Source organism: Rhinopithecus roxellana, chromosome 5, assembly GCF_007565055.1.
Source record: "Rhinopithecus roxellana isolate Shanxi Qingling chromosome 5, ASM756505v1, whole genome shotgun sequence".
In the NCBI taxonomy this organism is placed as follows: Eukaryota; Metazoa; Chordata; class Mammalia; order Primates; family Cercopithecidae; genus Rhinopithecus; species Rhinopithecus roxellana.
Genome location: NC_044553.1, coordinates 78,904,479 through 78,925,906, shown reverse-complemented (window position 1 = coordinate 78,925,906; position 21,428 = coordinate 78,904,479). Strand labels below are relative to the sequence as shown.

Here is a 21,428-nt window from a genome sequence, read left to right as displayed (position 1 = left end):
GCGGCCCGGTGAAAGATGTTGGAAAACAGTTGTGCATGTGACCCCGCTGTAACCAGTTATAAAAGTATCAGGATTAAGAAATGTACTAGGTCTGGCTTTCCCAAGTTTAGATTCCTGCTGAAAGAATGAGGTGGGCCGGGCGCGGTGGCTCAAGCCTGTAATCCCAGCACTTGGGAGGCCGAGGCGGGCGGATCACAAGGTCAGGAGATCGAGACCATCCTGGCTAACACGGTGAAACCCCGTCTCTACTAAAAAATACAAAAAAAAAAAAAACTAGCTGGGCGAGGTGGCGGGCGCCTGTAGTCCCAGCTACTCGGGAGGCTGAGGCAGGAGAATGGCGTGAACCCGGGAGGTGGAGCTTGCAGTGAGCTGAGATCTGGCCAGTGCACTCCAGCTTGGGTGACAGAGCGAGACTCCGTCTCAAAAAAAAAAAAAAAAAATGAGGTGGACCTTTTCTTCCTCTGCTCCTCACCTCCCTGCAAGAACCTGGACTGTGCATTTTGACGGGGAGGGCTCTTACCTCTGGCAGGCCACGGGGGGCATTGCAGAGCCTTTTCGTGTGTGTTTTCTGGGCACTTGGGTAAAGACCACCCTGTCCAGCCTTTGTTTAGGATATTTGGGCCCATGGAGGAATGAGGCTGGAATCACCTGGGAGGGGCAGAGGCTTCAACTGGAAGGAGGAGTGACCTGAACTCCAGGTTCTAGGCCTACACTTTGTTCCCATGCAGCACCTCGTTAGTGGTAACTGCGGCCTGGAAGTCAGGGGCCTTGGTGGCCAAGTGTTGGGTGGACAGGAGGATCTGAGGAAGGTTTAGGGGCATCTCTCCAACACTGTCCCCCACCCCTTCCCAAATCAATGCCCTCTGATGGCTCAGACACAGCCCCATGCCAGCAGCAGTGCAGGTCAGGAAGGACGAATGCACTCAGCACAACTTGCTCCATAGTCTCTGCCTCACCTTCATCTCAGGTGAGGGGAATGAGTCCCCGCAGCACTGATGATATGCTGGTCAGCTGAGAATGTTCAGCTTGATTTAGAAAGATAAGGTGGGACATCTCTTGGGCATGGCGTGTGAGAGCAGTGCCATCCCTCTGTGGCAGGAGCCAAGCAATAAACCAGAATGTGCCAAAACCTGCGTCCAGAATCACCATTCCCGGAGGGAAAGCCTTGTATTGTCAGATGCCCACAACTAAATTAATCCAAACACTCCACCCAGCCTCGACAAACCGGTAGAAACTTTAACATTAATATACTAAACCCTCAGGTCTATACGGAAATGTGTAAGGAATAGCCACATACTGTAACATGTGGTCATTGAGAGAGAGGAGCCCATCAGAACAAACAGAACCAAGTCCGGAAACATGTCTGTCGAGGTGCAAGATGTCAGCAAGTGTGTCAGCAGGAAGCAGACCAGGAGACAGATATTTATTAAGATTTAAAAGGGGCTCCATAGCTCATGCCTATAATTACTATACTTTGTGAGGCTGAGGTGGAGGATCACTTGAACCCAGGATTTGAGGCTGCAGTGAGCTGTGATCCTGCCACCCAATTGCAGCCTAGAGACAGAGCAAGACCCCATCTCAAAAAAAAAGTGCTTAGATGTGCCCTTACATGAAGCTACGTTGGGTACAGCTTCCAAGACTGGTGAGGCCTCACTCAGGACCAGGGCCCAGCACTAGCTTCCACCCCCTGAGTGGCACCTGGAGGAGGTGGCCACAATGTCCTCAGTCCAGGCTCTGTCGGGTCCAGATCCCCCGATCATCATGCCTTTTCTGCCCAAGCTCATTATGGCCTCCACTGACCGCAGCCTCTTCCACCCCCCCAAAGGGACCCCTGCTCATGCTCCCCAGCCCGCAGGAGTGCCTGTGTCTCCAGGAAGCCTACACTGCTGGCTCTGGGCTCTATGTAGGAGAGCTGGGCAGGCTGGAAACCACATATTGAGCTAATGAAGAGCTCACTGTGATTCGGATTCATCAAACATCATAGCAGAACATAAGCAGATTTTATCTGAGTTCTGTAATGAATATACATGCTGCAATAACATTTAAAAAGCATGGCAGCCTATTCCAAACCATAAGAATAGTTTTGTGCAAATAGTGGGTCTTTGTGTGTTTGAACTCCCACCATGTAAGGGCAAACTCATATGCGAGCTAATGACCTACAATTATCAAATTAAAACCAAAATGCTAAAGGATGCCAGAGTGAACATCAGGAAAACCCACTCTCCCTTAACTTTTCACAAAGAAATTTAAACTGTAAATTAGAAACATAAATAAACACGAGGGGCTCTAACATTCCAATGAAGTAGATGAATTGTGTAGGGGTTAACCCCATAACTTGTTGTTGTTGTGTTTTTAAATTTCTTGACCAACTCTCAGATGATGATGATGTTTATCTCTCTGTTCTCGGCTGCCCGGTAAAAGAATGGCACGCAGGGTTTGGTGGCCAAGCCTGGGTGCTCCTGGGTGTCCTGCATTACAGGAAGCAGCTGCAGGATCTTCTGTGCAGTGGGGTTGTCACGGGGAGAACCCTCCCTGGCCTCTCCCGCTGCAGGCTCCACGCTGTCGTGAAAATCTTCGGAGAGAGGAGGCAGTGGTCTGAGTACACTGTGAGCCTCCCCTGCTCCGGCCTGCCCACCCCGCCTGAGGGCTCTACTCACACCGCTCCTCGGCAGCCGCAATTCCTGGGGGGCTGGGGCCCCTGGAGCGGGCTGATCAACAGGGTTCTGGGCAGCAGGGAGGAATTTGTCATGCCCCTCGTGGTCGCCCACAACCGGCAACACCATATCTTGCAGCTCCAGCAGCTTCACCTGAAGGGAGGGGTGCTCAGTTGCCACGCCTGAGCCGCGCCCAGCCACCCTCACCCCCACCCCGCAGAGATGTTGCACACCCTCTACCTTCATCTCCTCCTCGTTCTGGACCAGCTGCTGGCTTCCTCCTCTTGGTGCCGTGTGTTTGGCCCTGCCCCTGGCTCTCATATACCATGATGTGCTCTCCTGTGAGAGGACATGGCTCAGACACTGGGGCCCCTCTGAAGGCTGCAGCTCCCTGCCCGTGCCCTGGCCTCCTGCTTACTCATGCCACTGTCGCTCCAGAGAGCTGATGAATCCAAGCTCTAGATTCTCCACCTGCTGCTTCCCATCCACCTTCTCCTCAGGAGGTCCATAAAGCTGCTCTGGAGCCAAAATAATTTGGTCACATCACGGAGTGACCTGTCCTGCCTGCCCCCCACTTTTCTTGGCCCATGCAGGACTCACTCACCTTCACCTTCTCCATGACCCTTCAGGGCCCGGTAGCTCTCCCACACACAAACTCACCCCCAGTCCCTGGGGCTGGGGCCTCTGCCTCTGGCTCCTTCCAGGCCGAGGCCACCGGTGAGCCAGGTGCAGGCAGCACAGCCTTCACACCTTCCATTGCCCACATGGTGCCTGCTCTCCTGGAAACTGGCTCCAGTGGAGTTGAAAAATGCCACTTGAAGGCAAGAGCTGAGTATTCTTGTAGGGGCATACACAAAAATGGGGCAGGGAGGTGGAGCACAGCCCCTTCCCTTGGGGCCTCAGAGAGTGCACCTGTTGGTCACAGGTGAAGTGGTGTCTGACCACTGGCTCCCGGAAGGGGTGAAGGTCCAGAGAAATCAGAAGGGGGAAACCAAGAGCATAAGGGGGTCTGGGAGGGACCACAGAGGAAGGTGGCAAAGCGGGGGCAGGGAAAGTCAGACTCACCGTGGTTCCCAGCTCTCCAGGTCCTCTGGGATGCTTGGCATAGGCCGAGGCACCCCTCCTCCTCAGTGTCCAGATGTCCTCCTCCATCTCCTGTGGGGAGGTGGCCAGAGGGGTCCTCAGAAAACCCAATAAGGGAAGTACTGTGGGCCCACCTCTGTCCCCACCTCACTGTATAACCCTGAGACGCCCCTCCCGAGAAGGGAATGAGCTGCTGTTCTTTATTTTTCCTATTAAGATCCAAGATCTTGTATATGCCCAGGCACAGTCACACTACCGGTTGGTGCGGGAGTTCTGACCTGCTCCCTTTCTGATCTGGGCCAGTCCACCCATCCTTAGGCAACCTGGTGGCCCCCCAATCCCAGGAGGTCACCATATTGATGCCGAACTTAGTGCAGACACCCAGCTGGCATAACAACCTGCTGTTCTAAAGGTCTCTTCCAACCCCTCAATCTATGCTGCTAACAGTCCCCCTTCCTCCTGGGGCTCTCTCCTCTTCCTCTGAGTGGTCTCCTGTACCTTGTCAGGAGAGCCATGAGACTGAACTGGGTCTCTAGCTGTTGGTTCTGCTGGCTGGCAGCTTCAAGGCACTCCTAAGGGAATGGAAAACAGACTGAGAAGGCACAGAGGTTGCCAGGTCGTCCCCCTCGGGGCCCTGTCCTCAGCAACTCCCTCTCCTGGGTCTCCTGCAACTTTTGGCAGGCCATCTCAGCCACCACTTTGCCCTGAGCTTCCTGCTGCTGCAGCTGGTCCACGCTGGGTCTGCAGCAGTAACTGCCTGTGCGCGCCTCCTTCTCAGAGGTCAGCTGCTGATAGGTGACCACGTACTGCTGCAGGTGACCCAGGTAGTAGTCTCACTGCTGCTGCTGCAGACTCTGAGACTCTTGGCTCTTCAGCTCCATCTGCAGGAAGACCCTGGCATGAGGGCATGTGGTGGTTGGCTTCCAGATTCTGGGCCCATTAATAGGGTAGTGAGGGCACTGTGGGACTCTGTCACCTGCCCAGGATCCTGGCCCCTTGCTCCAGGCCTAAGAGACTTCCCTCCTTGCCTAGAACCACCTCCTTCCCCAGCCTCAAATCTCATGTCCTTCTTCCCACCATTTAAACTGTAGACCACAGACTGGTGGAAAAGCAGAAGGAGCCAACCACCATCTGCTAAGCGTGCTACATGCCTAATGTTTCCATGTGTTCTCTCATTTAATCCTCAGCACCTCCATGAGAAAAATGCTAACTTCCTTTTGAAGTAAAGAAACAGAGACTTAGAGATGAAAAGTAGTGGAACTGAGGCCAGAATCCAGTTTGAATCTAAGCAGGCTTTTTTCTTTTGTTTTGAGACAGAGTGTCACCATGTGGCCCATACTGGAGTGCAGTGGTGCAATCTCAGCTCACTGCAACCTCCACCTCCCAGGCTCAAGAGATTCTCATGCCTCAGTCTCCTGAGTAGCTGGGATTACAGGCATGTGCCACCATGCTGGGCTAATTTTTTGTTGTTGTTATAATTTTAGTAGAGATGAGGTTTCGCCATGTTGGCCAGGCTGGTCTCAAACTCCTAACCCAAGAGATTCTCCTGCTCAGCATCCCAAAGTGCTGGGATTACAGGCAGGAGCCACTGTGCCTGGCATAAGGACCCTCTTATACCACTGTCTCCACCCCTATGATTGGGGGAATCCATGCCTCTAGCTGGGAAGGTGATGTCCAGACCTGGGAGGAGCCCAGGGCTACCCACCTCTAAAAGTCAGAGGGCAGGAAGCAAGAAACAATCATGGAGCTGCCCTGGAGGGTGCTGGGGTCACCTGCCCCCAGCTGGAGCTGCCTTTGGCCTGGCACCTCCCCTCCCCAGAGGCTGGTGCCCGCCTCCCAGCCCTTCTTGATGGGGCAGCGGTTACCATCTTCTTCACCTTGCTCAGCTTCTCCTGCAGCTCCTTTACTTGCTGCTCCAACAGCAGTGCGCTCTTGTTCTTGTTGCTCTGGACAGAGAGAAGCAATCAGTGGCCAGCCACTGCAGATGGAGACCCCAGAACTTGGTGTCTGCCTCCCATGTTACCGGGAAGGGTGGAGGTAGGTTAGAAAAATCATCCCTTCTCCCCTACAGCCATCAGAGCAGGGCCTGATGAGCTCTGGGTCACAGGTGCCTTTAGAGGTATCATGTCATGAGGGCTACACTGCCTCATTTACAGGTGGGGAAACAAAGGCCTGGAGGGCTAGGGATGAGGGCAGGCTGCCCAGGTGGGGCAACCCACTAGATCTCAAGCTGCACTTGTGGCTCGCCAGCTGCTTGTGAACTTGTGGTTCTGGGAGAGCACGAGCCTCTCCTCCTGCTTTTGCAGCCTCTCCTCCTGTTTTTGTAGCCTCTCCTGCTTCTCCCACAGTCTCTCCTCCTGCTTTTGTAGCCTCTCCTCCTGCTTTTGCACCTCTCCCTCCTTTCGCAGCCTCTCCTCCTGCTTTCGTAGCCTGTCCTCCTGCTTTCGTAGCCTGTCCTCCTGCTTTCCCAGCCTCTCACCCTGCTCCCCCAGCCTCTTCTCCCGAAGCCTCCTCTTTTGCTCCCATAGTCTCCTCCTCCTCCCGCAACCTCCTCTCCTCCTGCTCTTGGAGCCTCTCTTGCTGCTCTCGGAGCCTCTCCTCCTGCTCCCGGAGCCTCTCCTTTTGTTCCTTGCTCAGGAGACTCAAGGTCTGATTGTTTTCCATCTGGAATTGGAGTTTTCCCTCCAGACTTTCCACCTCCTTCCTCAGGTGTTTGGCCTCATCTTGTAGCTGTTCCACCTCAGATGTCCCTGCTGGGTCCACCGGGGATGGGGGCTCAGCTGAGAAATGAAGCAGACAATAAGGGCCTCTGGATTCCCCACCCACCACCCCCCTCAAAGAAAAAGCCCTCCTTTTGATGCAGCTCCTCTCAGGCTTCCCAAGCTTGGCCTCACTGCTAATGATTCCTTGAACCCAATGGTAGCCAATTTCCAAGCCATGTCAGATAGAGAGCACTGTGGGTGGCTGACAATGGGCACTCCTCCCTCTTGGCTGACTCTGCCTCAAAACACTTCCATCCACCCACCTCCCTGGGGCACTCTAAGCCACCCCACAGCCCTCTGATGCCAGTCCTGCTCCCAGGTCACACCAGCCCCATCTTACCAATCTGGTGTTTGAGTTCGGACAAGCTCCTTTCCAGCTCCTGTATCCGATGTATGTGACACTTCTTCTCCTCTTTCAATGCGTGAGCCTGCCCAAAGCACAGGGGGAAAGGGCCCTGGAGACAGGGGCTGGTGGCTGGACAAGCTACGATCTCCCTCTCTGCCCCCACCTCCACAAAGCCCAGACTATGACCACCTCGAGCTATACTCTTCCCATTTTACAGATGCCCAGAAAGACCCAGTGACCCATCTAACGTGGGGCTGAAGGGTCAGGTCTCACCTCCATCGACATTTTCTGCATCCTCTCCTGCACCACCGGTCCTCTCTCCTTTTATATGTTGAGCATATTCATCTCTCTGTAGCTGGACTTGTTTAAGTGACTCTGTCACCTGCAAGAATGGGCACAGAAGTTAAGAAGGGCTGTCACTGGTCCTCACCTGCTCCTGGTCAGCTGGGATCATCTTCCTTCCACATCCCTCCCTCTGCAAAGCCTCACCTGTGTCACGTGTGCGTTCAGCAGCGCCCGCTCCTTTCTGGTCTGCTGTAACTGCCGCTGGAGGACTGGATGTGAAGAGTGAGAAGTTTTGATCTGGGGAGCCCGGGCAGTGCCCCTTAAAGGACTAGGGCTAGGCTCAATATACAACTCGGTCAGTAAAGATCAAGGTATTTCCAAGCCCATGGCCTGGTTTTTAAAAGAACTCAGTAAAGTTGGAAGGGACAGGGAAAGAGATCGAACTTACAGCTGGCTAACGGAGGCCCAGAGAGATCAGATAACATTGCTATTGTTATTACTGTGATTACTACCACTGTTTGAACCTTTATGGAGTGCTTCACCAGGTTCCATACTAGCAATCCCATATAATCCTCATAACCACCATGTGAGACAGTTACTAGGATAACCTCTATTGTGTAGATGAAAAACATGGAGTGTTCGAGGTTAAGTGCTTGCCTAAGATCACTGAGACAGAGCTGGGATTTGAACACCCAGGTCTATCCGATTCTCTAAGCCTATTTTCCTTGCTGGGGGTGGGGGCACAGAAAGGAAGGGGAAGTTAATCATTTGTTCACTTTTTGAAAGGATGATACATTCGCATAGTCCAAAACTCAGAAGGTACACCATGGAAGTGTCTCCCAGCCACCCTGTTACTCTCTCCTGGGTCTTTGTGAACTCTTGCAGACATGTTTCATGTATATTATCATAGTATGTACACACACACAAACACAGACACACACACACACACACACACACACACACACACCCCCTTTCCTCTCTCTACAGAAATGGTAACGTACTAAAGGTACTCTTCTGTACCTTCACAGTACAAGCACCCAATACCCCAGCTAGGATTTGGCCAAGGCCACAGCCAGGTAAGGGCAGGGCAGGCACTTGGCCTTCAAGCTGTGTGCAGTGCTCACTCCCCACAGTGCCCCTCAACTCACCCACAGCAGCTGACTCAGCCCCAGGCTGTCTCTAACAACCACACACAATAGCAGCTAGAAATGAGCATGCTGCCTTCTGGGCAGGACACTGCATCCTACAGAAGGGACCTTTACACTCTCTCCTCCATCTGGGAAGCTGGGCTGCCAGGGGGGGGCAGTTGGTTGGACTCACCCTGTCCTCTTCCTGCTGCTGTGTAGACACAGCAGAGAGAGCCCGCTCCAATTCTTGAATACGCTGTAAGGAGTATTGCAGGTGGCCAGCAAGATCCTTGGACTCTTCTGTAATGACAGAGGTTGAGATGGGACCCAAAGGACTCCCCCTAAAGACCTGTCAAAGTGCCAGGTTGAAGGATGATGGAGTGACCTGATTCCCACCTTTGAAGTGTCTGGCAGCACGTTTAGTATGGTAAAGGGTGGTCTTCAAGTCTCCCTTTTCCAGCATGAGGATGTTGATTGTTTGAAATTGAATGTTTGGGAGAAAAGCCAAGCAAGTGCTGAAAGAGAAGGAAAGAAACATTCTCTGGAGGACAGGAGAAAACTCCCCACTCTCCACTCACCTCTAACTGCTCCGTTTGTGCTTTTGTATTTCTTGTTTGCTTTCTTTTCCTGCAGGAAGAGGAAGACAGAGCTCTTACCACAGGGAGGCAGAGATGGCACAGCAAGAGACATGCCCCCAGAATGCCACTGATGCCCCAGGACAGGCCCACCCATGGGACCAGGTTATCAGGGACCCTGTGGGGATGTGGTGTAACCTGAGGGATGTGCCTTCTTCCCCAGGCTGGGACTGGGCGAGGTGAGACTGGTGCCTCTACATCTGAGTGCCCCCCAACCCAGCAGTCATGTTGTGAGCAAACAAAGAAATCACATTACTTCTTCCAGCTGATGCTCCACTTGTTCCTTCTGTTGTTTCTGTGGGGACAGTCAAATTCAGGTGACTGAGGGTGGCCCCCTCAACTCTTTTCCCCAGACCAGGAAGTGGTAGGCAGGGGCCAGGAAGGGATTTTAAAGACAACATTCTCAGACCCAATGGCAACATGAACTGATCAACTCTCCTCAAGCTCGCAAGGACAGAGGATTTGGGTCTTTGTTGGTTTTTGCCCACAGCCACAAACTCAAAGTCTGAATCTGGATTCTCTCAAAGGACAGTAACATAAACTTCTAGAGACGGAGTCTGAGAAAGGCCCACCCTTCTGCCAGCTTGTGATTGAGAAAGGTGCGTTTCATTCAACAACATTTAGTGAGCACTTACAAGCCAGGCACAGTTCTTCACAGCAGATACAGAATGGAAAAGGACAGACAGGAGTCCTTGGCCCTCAGGTTTACATTCTAGGAGCCTTTAAATCTCAGACTCTCAGAGCAACTGAGACCTTTGATGCTCTACCTCCTTCGGAAACACCAGTGCAAGGAGGAGAGGTGGCTTGTCCAGACTCAAAGAGCAAATTAGGGACTGAGTTGTGACAGAAATACAGGGTCCCTGAGAAACCATCAGGCTAGTGCTTCCCTGAGAGGTGACAACCCCAGGGCGTGTGTGGCAAGGACTGGAGCAGGGTCTGGAGAAGAGAGAGTCGGCAAAGAGGGCAGTGACAGAAGAGCCATGCTGCATGCTCCTTGCTCTGGGGTCCCTCCAGGTGAGGCCTGGGTGCTCCAGTTCCCCATTTGCCTTTGGCCCCAGGGGACCCAGCCCCTTTCTTCAGAGCCCTAAGGGGAATCTAAAGCCCAGGATTGGCAGTGTGGAATCACAGGACCCCACTGGACTCTTACCAGTGATTCTATGTTTTCATAGAGTTGATTGATTATTGCGGAGCTTGAGTCCAGGGCTACTTCCAGTTCTTGGTTCCGGCTCTGAGGCGCATGCAGAGAGGAGGAGTTGGAGGAGGATTGTGGGAAGAGGTAGAGAGAACAATCATTAGGGCTGGGGTGTGTGTGGGCTGTCTCAGCCGGCAGAGGGGCACCCAGCCCCCACTGTGAGAGGACGTTGGAGGGCTGGCCTGCAGGGTCACTGCACCTTGGCTCAGGGCCTCTTACCTCCAGATCCTTCAGGGTAGCAGATGACACAGGAGTAATAAAAAAGAGAAATAAAAAAAAAAAGCTTACAGGGAAACAGTTATGAATATAGAGAAAGTATAAAAACAGCAAAGGGGCCGGGCACACTGGCTCATGAATGTAGTCCCAGCACTTTGGGAGGCTGAGGCAGGTGGAATCACTGGAGGTCAGGAGTTCAAGACGCATGGCCCACATGGTTAACCCACGTCTCTAATAAAATGCAAAGACTAGCCGGGGCATGGTGACAGGTGCCTGTAATCCTGTTTTACTAAGGAGGCCTAAGACAAAGCGAATCCTTGAACCTGGGAGGGCAGATGTTGTAGTGAGCCGAGAGATCGCACCACTGCACTCCAGTCTGGGTGACAAGTGAGACTCTGTCTCAAAAAAAAAAAAACAAAAAAAAAAAACAAATCCCCAAAATCGCCACTGCTTCTCTGTAAGTTATTCCAAGTTACTTTTAAACTTAAGGTCTCACCATTTCCAAGATGATAAAAGCTGGGGCAAGGAAAAAACACAATCAATCACGCAGGTGAAGAAGCAGACAAAACCCGGATGAAGGTTAATGGCAGCAACATAAAACACGGCAGAGGCTACGTTTCCCCCAACCAGCGAAGACTCAGGGCGATCACAGCTGGAAGAGAGGCAAGGCAGAGAGTGGATCTTGGCAACTGCACTCACCTTCCACTGTGCAATGGGGGAGCGCTACCCCACGGAATGGTGAAGTGGACACCAGCCCTTCAGAAATGTCCTGAACTCTATAGGAGGGGACAGGGAAACACCCAAGGGCAGGGGGCGAACGACAGAAGGGCTTAGAGAGAAGCAAGAAAGAAAGTAGGTGAGGAGGACCGTGTTGTGGGTTCAGGTAAATGAAAACGATGAGGAAAGAGCAGCGGAGATTGAAACCATGGCCTGTTGCCATCTTCCCAATGGCCACCTGCTGCCTTGCCGGGTGCAGGAACAAATCGATGAAATGTTCCCTGAGCGATTGCAGTCCCGGGTGGAGTCATCATGGGACAACGCAGCTCTTAATTATGCTCACTGGACTCTCTCCTCAGGGCCCAGGCTGTGACGATGCATCTGCGTAGAGCTCAGACCTCCACCTCTATTAAAAAACCCAGACTCCTGACTAAGGGTTCACTTGAACTAAGGGGGCCCAGCTAAAAAACAAGTTTGAAAGACCGTGATCTTATCCAGTGTCATCTTACAATGGAGAGAACACTGAGGCCCAGCGTAGGATTGATTTTTCTGTTTGTCCACCCAGCACAGCTGGTGGTAAGTTAAGATCTTCTCTTACTCCTAGGCCTGCGGGCTCTTCCTCACCACACCTGAGCCCCCTTCTGTGACTCCTTAAAGGGACAGCTTGCTAGGCAAGTGGCTGTACTCCTTGGCCCAGCTCCACCTTGAGGGACTCGTGGATTCAGGAAACAAAACAGCAATGACCATTTCCTGGGTATCCTGGGTGTTCACATCAGGCCATGTACTAGGGATACTTAACATTAAAAAACACCAACAATATTGGAATATATTTCAACTTCAGAATGTAAATCAAACAACACACCCCTATTTTACAGCTGGAAAAGAGCAGGCCCCAAGACACTTAAGCACTTGCCATACATCAGATCCCTAGCCAATGGAGAGAGGCAGGATTCAAACCCCGAATTCTTAACCAGACCCAGCACATCTTACCAATTACCCTTTCTACTGTCCCCTTGGGCCCCCTGTTCCCAGGAAGCCTGGCCAGCCAAGATCACATCCCCTGGTGAGTGGCAACCACAGAAGTGGTTTGTCTCAGGGCTACTGCCAGTTTTCTTTTCATCTTCGCTCCTGCCGGAACACCAGGGGCTGTTCCTCTTGCTGATGTCTTTCAGCGTGGGAAAGAAGAGCAGTAATACTCAAGAGAACTACCAGCCCTACAGCCACATCCCCCTTTACCGTTTTTCAAAAATCTTATTACACCATCTGATTTATGATCCCCAACCCACTGTACAAGGTGTTTCCACAATCACTTACTGATTGAGGCAGGAGGAATTATGGCTAAAAAAGGGAGGGTGGGGAGTGTGGGTTACTAATGGGACTTAAACTCAGTTTGTGTGACTCCACGCTCTGGGGTTTGTGCCATGATCAGCAGCTTGCCAGAGACCAAAATCAGAGCAGAGGTAGAAAGAAAACTAAAACGTTAAGTAGGCAGGAACTGCCACACTGGTGGTTGGAGTCATACATTCCTCACACGTCTGTAGTGTGAAAGAAGTGACCCCAGGACCCTCTCCAACTTTATATCCATGTGTCCTCATGGCAGAAGGCAGCTTTTTTGTTCCCTCTTGGAAATTTATCAGAAAGAGGACAACCCAATCTTCATTTCAGAGAGCGATTGGTATACTCTTAGAAACGTACGTGACTGTCATCCCTAATACTTCATGTTTTTTTTTCGCTCTCTCAAGAGAATCAAGGGAACTGATCTTCAGAAAGTATCCCCACAATTATACCTGTGGCACTCAAAGTACGCCAAGTGAGATGATATTGAGGGGAAGATTCAAGCTGCCACGTTCAATTCTCCCAGGATCCCTTCCCCGAGATAATCAAATCCTCACTTCATGAGACCCACTGACTGCAAGGCAGTCTGGTCCCAGAACTGTGGATGAATTGAATATGAGTTGAGACTCAGAAAAAACATATGTTGAAGTCTCCCCTGGAGTAGAAATGCGGGAGAAAACCAAACACAACCCTTCTCCTCTTCCATGCTCTCCCCATGAACGATACGTCAACCATTTGATCTCACAGGGAAATTGTAGGCTTTGTCACACAAGGTCAATGTCTATGCAAAGGGAGTAACGCAACCTGAAACCTTTGCTCTCTAAGTCCCATAGTCCTCCTCCCCTTCGCTCTGTGAAATTTGTGCTGTTGGCCAGAGGAACCAGAAATTGGGCCGAGAAGCTTAGGGGACTGGGTTGTAAGTATAGGCAAGTCTGCAGCAGTTATGACAGTTCCAGGGGGACCTGTGACTCACTACTTCCACTCCGCCTGAGGGGTTGGGGGAACACCCATCAGTGCATGGTTGAGTTGTCTGATCAGGATTGGGGAGGGACGTAGGGCTGGTGCCCCAGGTCTTTAGATGAAAGCCAAAGTCCCAGGGAGGTCAGGCTTGTGTCAGCAGGAGGGGAGGAGTACAGTCTGCAGCAGACATCCCAGGAATGTCACCGCCCAAAGTCACCTAGGGAGACTGGCGATGGTGGGCAGCTGGGGCTGGGGACCCCAGGTCCTGGAACAGCTGAGCCCAAAGAACCCAGGGAGGTTGGGCTAGGGCAGCGAGTGCGGGGCGGTATGGAGAAGGGGCCCCTGGGGTCACCGCCAAACGTCACCCATGGGCAAACTTCTAGGGCAGCGGCTGGGCGCTTGCTTGAGGGGCAGGGCTGACTGATGAGACTTGGTGGGGGAGCTCAGAGTTGCCAGGGTTAGTGGTGCCTCAGGTGGTATTTGGACTCTGGCAGTGGTCTGTGGTCATGAGGGATCTCAGGCTAGGTTGGGAGGGGGCCATGACCATGTTGTGTCTTACCTTTTTCTTGCTGCTGCAAGTGACTCTGTTAGTTTTCTAACTCCATTGGTGTGGGGAGGGAGGCAGGGTTGGGGCCACAACATCAGCGAACACTCCATTCACCTAACAGGCGGCTGTGTGACTGAGCCGAGGAGGCATAACACAGGGCCCCCACTAGAATGCAGAGATGGGGTGTGGCCTTATTCTCCAGCCTTGGTCCCCAATTGAGAAAGATGAAAGGAAAGGAGGCGTGGCCAGGGAGCGTTGTTTCCAGAGACCCATGGCATCACAAGGAAAGATGCCCATGCACAACTGCTGTCCCCCGCCCCCAATTGGGAGAGTGGGCGTGGCCTACCTACTCCGTGGAGGAGGAAGGGGCTGGCTTTTGGCTTCAATGTTCAAAAATTAAACTTTAAAAATTATGTGTTTGTACTCTAAATATATGTGTGTCGTTGTGTGTTTGTGTCTACATGTTCTCACAGAGCTCTCTTCTATCCAGTTCTATGCATGGTCTATGTTTTGGCCTACATTCTTCTATCTCCAGATGGAGTACAAGAAATTACGCAGTATTACCTCAATTGAGACAAATCCTATAAAATGGATCCATAGCGTGTCTGATGAAATGAAGGGACTATATTATCCAACATTCCAATAAGGGTAACTAATCACAATGATTTTTGGAAAACATTTCTTTATTTCTCCGACATTATTAAGATTTTTTTAAAAAACAAGAAACATACTATCTAATCTTTTAAAAACATAAAGCTTTTGGCTGGGGTTGTGGTGGCTCACCCTGTAATCCAACATTTGGGAGGCCTAGGCGGGTGGACCACCTTAGGTCAAGGTTCAAAATCCAGCCTGGCCATCATGGTGAAACCCCGTCTCTACTAAAAATACAAAAGCTAGCCAGGTGTTGTGGTGGTAGTACCTGAATCCCAGCTACTCAGGAGGTGAGGCAGGAGAATAACTTGAACCCTGAGGTGGAAGTTGCAGTGAGCCAAGCTCACGCCACTGCACTCCCGTCTGGGCGACAGAGTGAACTCCATCTCAAAAAAATATATATAAATTAATAGTCAAAAGTAATAAAAAACACAAAGCTTTCAACTTATAAGCACTCAAAGCTCTTTCTGGTTTTAAAGTATATAACAAGGTTGTTTTTTCTGGAATCACCTGACCTCTCTAAGCCTTGCAAATGAAACTGATTTCTCACTTGATACTTGCTATGACTTGCAATCATGAACCAAGAACTGTGTTATGTCACTGTGTCTTTCTGTTACCTGAATTCCACACTAGGCTGCGATCAAGGGTTGAATCTTCACGATTAGTTCCATACCTGTGAGCTTCTTTTCCCACACCAAACTAAGCTTTTTTCTAGAGTCTACAATTCACATTAGTAGACAGAGTGGTTCTCAAAAATGTAGTTCTGGACTAGCAGCACCAGCAGAACCTGAGAACTTTTTATAAGTGCAAATTCTCAGGCCCCACCCTGGACCTGGTGAATCAGTAACTCTGCAGTAAGGCTCAGCCATCTGTGCTGCAGTAATCCCTCCAGGTGTTCAAGAACCTCTGGCATACAACAGGTAGAATAATGTGTTTCCTTCTGTAGGTCCAAAGCCAGGGATACCATATGTTCTGTCTTGATATGAAACCATGACTTGCAATTAAAACACAAAGTCTCCTTCCTACTCCCCCCCTCCATCCAATGTGTTTTTATTTTTATGGTTAATAAGAAAAAAAGTGGCCTCAGAGATTCCACTCTAAAAAGTTGTATTTACAAGTGTCAGTGCTCATCCAGCCTGATCTCATACATACCATTTATACCCTCCTACCTCTCAAGTTTAAAAACTTATCTTCACAATGTAAGTCTCAGGCACACTAGCAGTTCTACAAAAACACCAAGTAGATTGAATGTCCAAACTTACTACAGAAGCAAAGGGGAATGATGGCTGTATTTTCAAATTGCATTCAACCAGAAATGTAAGTTTTGAATTCTTTTCACCTTCACACTTCCAGTTAATAGAATTAAATCAAAATACTCCATTCTTTCAAAGTCTGTAAGCCAGGCAAGTTTTACTGTATTACGTCTTGCTTTCAATGGATCAAAGCAGAATCCTGGTAGGCCCATTTGTATGCCTGCAAGATACAGAACTAAACAGTTCCATCTGTTCAATTTAAAACAAGAAGTCCTGTAAACCTCAGATGGTGAGTGTAATACTTCAGCACTGCACCAAAGCCTCAAACATAAAAAGATACCAAGAACTCCACCTAGCAAACAAAATGAGCTCTCAGCCGGGAGCAGTATTCACACCTGTAATCCCAGCACGTTGGCAACCAAGGTGGGGGATCACTTTATGTCAGGAGTTCAGACCAGCTTGGGCAGCACAGCGGATTCACATCTCTACAAAAATTTTTAAGAATTAGCTGGGCATCGTGGCACATGCCTGTAGTCCTAGCTACTTGGGAGGATGACGTAGGAAAATTGCTTCAGCTCAGCAGTACAGGCTGTGGTAGCTACGATCATGCCACTGCACCAGTCTGGGTGACAGAGCAAGATCTACATAATTACAGTCGTCCTGGCTCCTGTTTATGTTGATGCTTTCAATCGCAGGATGAAATTAAGTGAAATGTGACTTTGGAGGCTGGCCAGAAAATAGGCAATGGAGAAACAGGCACTTCCCACAAGAAAAAAAATGACCAATAAGCATATAAAAAAGATTCAAGGCTCGGTGCCATGGCTCACGCCTGTAATCCCAGCACTTTAGGAGGCCAAGGAGGGTGGAACATCTGAGATCAGGAGTTCGAGACTGGCCTGACCAACATGGTGAAACCCCATCTCTACTAAAAAATACAAAAATTAGCCAGGTATGGTGGCAGGCACCTGTAATCCCAGCTGCTTCGGAAGCTGAGGCAGGAGAATGGCTTGAACCCAGGAGACAGAGGTTGCAGTGAGCCGAGATTGCACAGTTGCATTCCAGCCTGGGCTATAGAGCAAGACTTCATCTAAAAAAAAAAAGAAAAGAAAAGAAAAATCAAAAGCAGTAGAAACCAAAGAAATGTAATGAAAACAATGAGATTTTCTGCTTAAATACCAGCAAAGAGGGCAAATGGTAGGGGGAAACTGGAGCTCTGCCCCTGTTGGTGGCAGTATAAACTGAACCAATTTTTCTGCAGGATAATTTGAAAATTTCTTAAAACTCCTTAAACTGTTTTATGTTATTTTCCTCCAGAAATTCTACTTCTATGAATTCAGTCCAAAAATGCTTGCTTGAGTCCATTAAAATATATATATATAAAAGACAACTTATTTCAGGGGTGGCAATGATTAGCTTAATATGCATCGAGCTTTTAAAACAGATGATGCCGAGGATATATTTACTGCCATACAAATATGCCCAAAAATGGCCGGGCGCGGTGGCTCAAGCCTGTAATCCCAGCATTTGGGAGGCCAAGACGGCGGGATCACGAGGTCAGGAGATCGAGACCATCCTGGCTATACGGGTGAAACCCCTTTCTACTAAAAATGAAACACTGCCGGGGCGCGAGGTGGGGCGCCTGTAGTCCAAGCTACTCGGGAGGCTGAGAACGGAGAACGGCGTGAACCCGGGAGGCGGAGCTTGCAGTGAGTGAGATCTGGCCACTGCACTCCAGCCTGGGCGGCAGAGCAAGACTCCGTCTCAAAAAACAAACAAACAAACAAACAAATATGCCCAAAACATAGTGACAAAAGACTATATATTATGATTCTACTTTTTAAAATGTTTATACACATAAAGAAATATAAAAAGCAACAAACCAGAATGTTTTGAGTGGCAAAATTGAAGACTTTTCTTCATATTTTGTCTTCGGAATTATTACAAAAAGAATGCGATTTTCTTTATAATCAGGGAGAAGTATCATTTCATTTACTTATGTTTAAATTTCTTTTCTTTTCCTTATTTTTTCTCATGTTTGTGTCACATGTACTCTAGAGAGCTTGAATCCCTACCTCTTAAGGTAAATCAGACCATTTCGGTCTCTGTCAACTTGCCTTTTTTGGACATTTCAAAACAATGGAATTATGCAATATGTGGTTTCCTGTCTGGCTTTTTTACTTAGCTAATGTTTTTTAGGTTGGTCCATGATGTGTAACAGGTTTTGGTAATTTGTTCCTTTCATTACTGAGTAGAAGTTCATTGATGGATATAGCACATTTTATCAGCAGAGAGCCTTTTAAACTTTGATTTCAATTTCCTGTGGTCTAAATGAACCCCTCAGAACACAGGACTTCTAGGGAAAGCTGCTTTGCATGTCAGAATAACTACTTAGCAGAACCAGCTTTGTCATCAGGAGCCTGAACTGCTGCAGACATTTTTATTATTTCGCAACTTCTTTTTTACAAGCAACTTTTGTTCTACTACACATCAGGACTTTTGAAGCATCTGATACATCCATCAAATAAGTATGAGCATGTGTCTGAGTGGACAAGTGAAACCATCTATGCAACACTGCGTATTTTTTCCTTCCCCAGACTGGACCAGGGAATCTCTCAGCTTTCTAGAGTACCCTGTCTCCACTGACAAAGCTGAACAGTATTAAAGACCCTGCTGCCTTCGTTAGGCAGATTTGGAGGGGAGGCCCAACAGCAAGGGTGGAGAGGAAAAAGAGAGGAGAGCTTGTGGAACAGGAAGCCCCCCGGGGTCCGCGCATGGCTCCCTGCTGCTGAGGATGTTGTGGATGGGGAAGTGCTGATGGTGTCCTGAGACAGCCTAGCACCTCCACTGGGCCCAGAAGGTCTTGACTTTGGACCCTTACCCATGTTCCAGAAGTGTTTAAAAGCTGTTTTTGCTTTTGTTCTTTTCCTAAATAATCCTTACTTGGTAGTTAGTTATTAGTCTTTCTTTGGGAGAGGGACGGAGCTTTAAAACTGAAGAACATAATTTTCATTAAAATACCAAAAATGGAAACAAGTCACTTTGTAAACAATCTGCTATACAAACCAAATGGCAGCTGTTGAGAATCTCAATAAAATGTTAAATGCGTTTGCTGCCATTAAAAGAAATTTTAAAAATCTAGAATAAAGAAAAAAATGCATTTGCTGGCAGTGGTACCATTAGCCTAAGGTTGGGTCGCTGTGTCATCATACTGTGGTGGGGGTATGTGTGGTGTATATGTGTGAAACTTTTCATCTCAGGATGGATCCTAATCTTAGCTGCAGTTTTCCTTCCAAATAGGGTTACAAAGTCGTAAAACATGGGCTTGGAAGTGACAGACCTGAGTGAATCAGTACACCTTAAAGAAAAATCCAATAAAACTACTTTTAATAATCCTAAGGTTGGTTTTTGAAACAATAGATACAATTTTTTACTCTAAGCAGCTGATTATGATTTTGAATCAGTAATACATACTGTCTCAACCCTTTTTTTTTCCAATGGCAACAGAGATTTCATGCAGAAAACCCCAAAACGGTGACTTTTTTTTTTTTTAAGACAGGGTGTCACTCCACTGCAGCCCAGGCTGCAGTGGAGTGGTGAATCTCAGCTCACTGTAGCCTCAACCTCCCACCTCAGCCTCCAGAGTAGCTGGTACCACAGGCACCACAGCTACCGGCTAATGTATTGTATTTTTTGTACAGATGGAGTTTTGCCATCTTGTCCAGGGTGGTCTTAAACTTCTAGGCTCAAGCGGTTCACCCACTTCGGCCTCCCAAAGTGCTGTGACTACAGGCACGAGCCACTGTGCCCAACCTGCAGTGGCTTTTTAGAACATAAGTTCAAGCATCTCTTCTTAACTCCTTTAATTGGAGGTATCTCTTCTCTCATTCTCCTCACCTTTGGTGTTCCCCCAGAGTTCACTGCTGACTGGATGTACAACATATATTTCAAAGTCAATCCTGGGTGCAGTGGCTCACGCCTATAATCCCAGTACTTTGGGAGACCAGGGCAGGCAGATCGCTTGAGTCCAGGAGTTCTAGACCAGCATGGGCAACATGGCGAAACCCTGCTTATATTAGAAATATAAAAAACTGGGTGTTTCCGGGAGTGCCTCATGGAGTTGGTGTTGGCCACTTTTGGCATGGCAGCCTTTTCCAGCCTGGCTGTGCCTATTCTGTTACTGATCCTGCAGGTAGATGCTGAGTTTCAGAAGAAGGTGGCGCAGGTTTGCAAGCGCATACCCAGACAAAGAAAAACGAGAACAACTGGTCGGTCACGGTGGCTCATGTCTGTAATCCCAGCACTTTGGGAGGCTGAGGCAGGCAGATCACCTGAGGTTGAGAGTTCAAGACAAGCCTGACCAACATGGAGAAACCCGTCTCTACTAAAAATACAAAAATTAGCCTGGTGTGGTGGCACATGCCTGTAATCTCAGCTATTCGGGAGGCTGAGGCAGGAGAATTGCTTGAACCCAGGAGGCAGAGGATGCAGTGAGTTGAGATCTTGCCACTGCACTCCAGCCTGGGCAACAAGAGTGAAACTCCGTCTCAAAGAAAAAAAAAAAAAAAAAAAAACAAGAACAACTTTCTCCTGGAGTAGTCTATGTGCACCACCTACCTAACCTACTGAATGAAACCCAGATCCTTTCCTGTCCTCCCAGTGTGGCACTGTTACAAGGTTCAGACTATCCAGAAAGAAAAGGACTGGAAATAGCAAAGGCTATGCATTTGTGGAGTTTGAGTCTGAGGATGTTGCCAAGTTGAAACAATGAACAACTACCTGTTTGGTGAAAGACTCTTGGAGAGTCATTTTATGCCACCTGAAAAAGTACAGAAAGAACTCTTTCAAGACTGGAATATTCCATTTAAGCAGCCATCATATCCATCAGTGAAACGGTATAATCAGAATCGGCACTTACACAAAAGCAACGGATGGAGGAGCGATTTAAGAAGAAACAAGGATTACTCGGGAAGAAATTAGCTTAAAAAGGAATTGAATATGATTTTCCTCTTTGATTTTATAGAAAACAGAAAGTTTTTCAAAAACAAATTGTCAGAGGTGTAAAAAGGCCATGTTTTACATAAGAAGAAGAAAAAGGTTTTAGGTACTCCTGAGAAGACTGTGGATACCCAGGGCCCCACACCGGTTTGTACATTAACATTTCTGAAGAGACAAAAATCTGAAGTGGCTGAAATGAATGATGATGATGAAGATAATGAAATAGTTTTCAAACAGCCCATATCCTGTGTAAAAGAAGAAATACAAGAGACTCAAACACCTACACATTCACAGGAAAAAAGATGAAGAAAAAGCAGTCAGTGATTTTCAATATATTATACCTAAGATTTCTTCTGAAAAATATTTTTGTGAGAAAAATACAGAAAATTCGTTGGGCATTGTGTCCCATGCCTGCACTCCCAGTGTGGTGGCCCTCCCAGCTACTCAGGAGGCTGAAGGGGAAGGATCACCTGAGCCCAGGAAGTTGAGGCTACAGTAGCCATGATCATGCCACTGCACTCCAGCCAAGTCAAGTCATTACATTTATCTTAACCTATTCTATCCTGGCTTAAGAGGGATTTGTATTAAGAATACAACAGGCGGCCGGGCGCGGTGGCTCAAGCCTGTAATCCCAGCGCTTTGGGAGGCTGAGACGGGCGGATCACGAGGT

At 48.9% G+C, this 21,428-nt stretch overlaps 2 pseudogenes; one reads left to right on the top strand and one right to left on the bottom strand.

Moving 5' to 3' along the window:
- Window positions 1-2,372: 2,372 nt before the first annotated feature.
- Window positions 2,373-13,954, bottom strand: LOC115897565 (annotated as a pseudogene).
- Window positions 13,955-19,901: 5,947 nt separating this feature from the next.
- LOC104672170 lies at window positions 19,902-21,082 on the top strand (annotated as a pseudogene).
- Window positions 21,083-21,428: the final 346 nt, after the last annotated feature.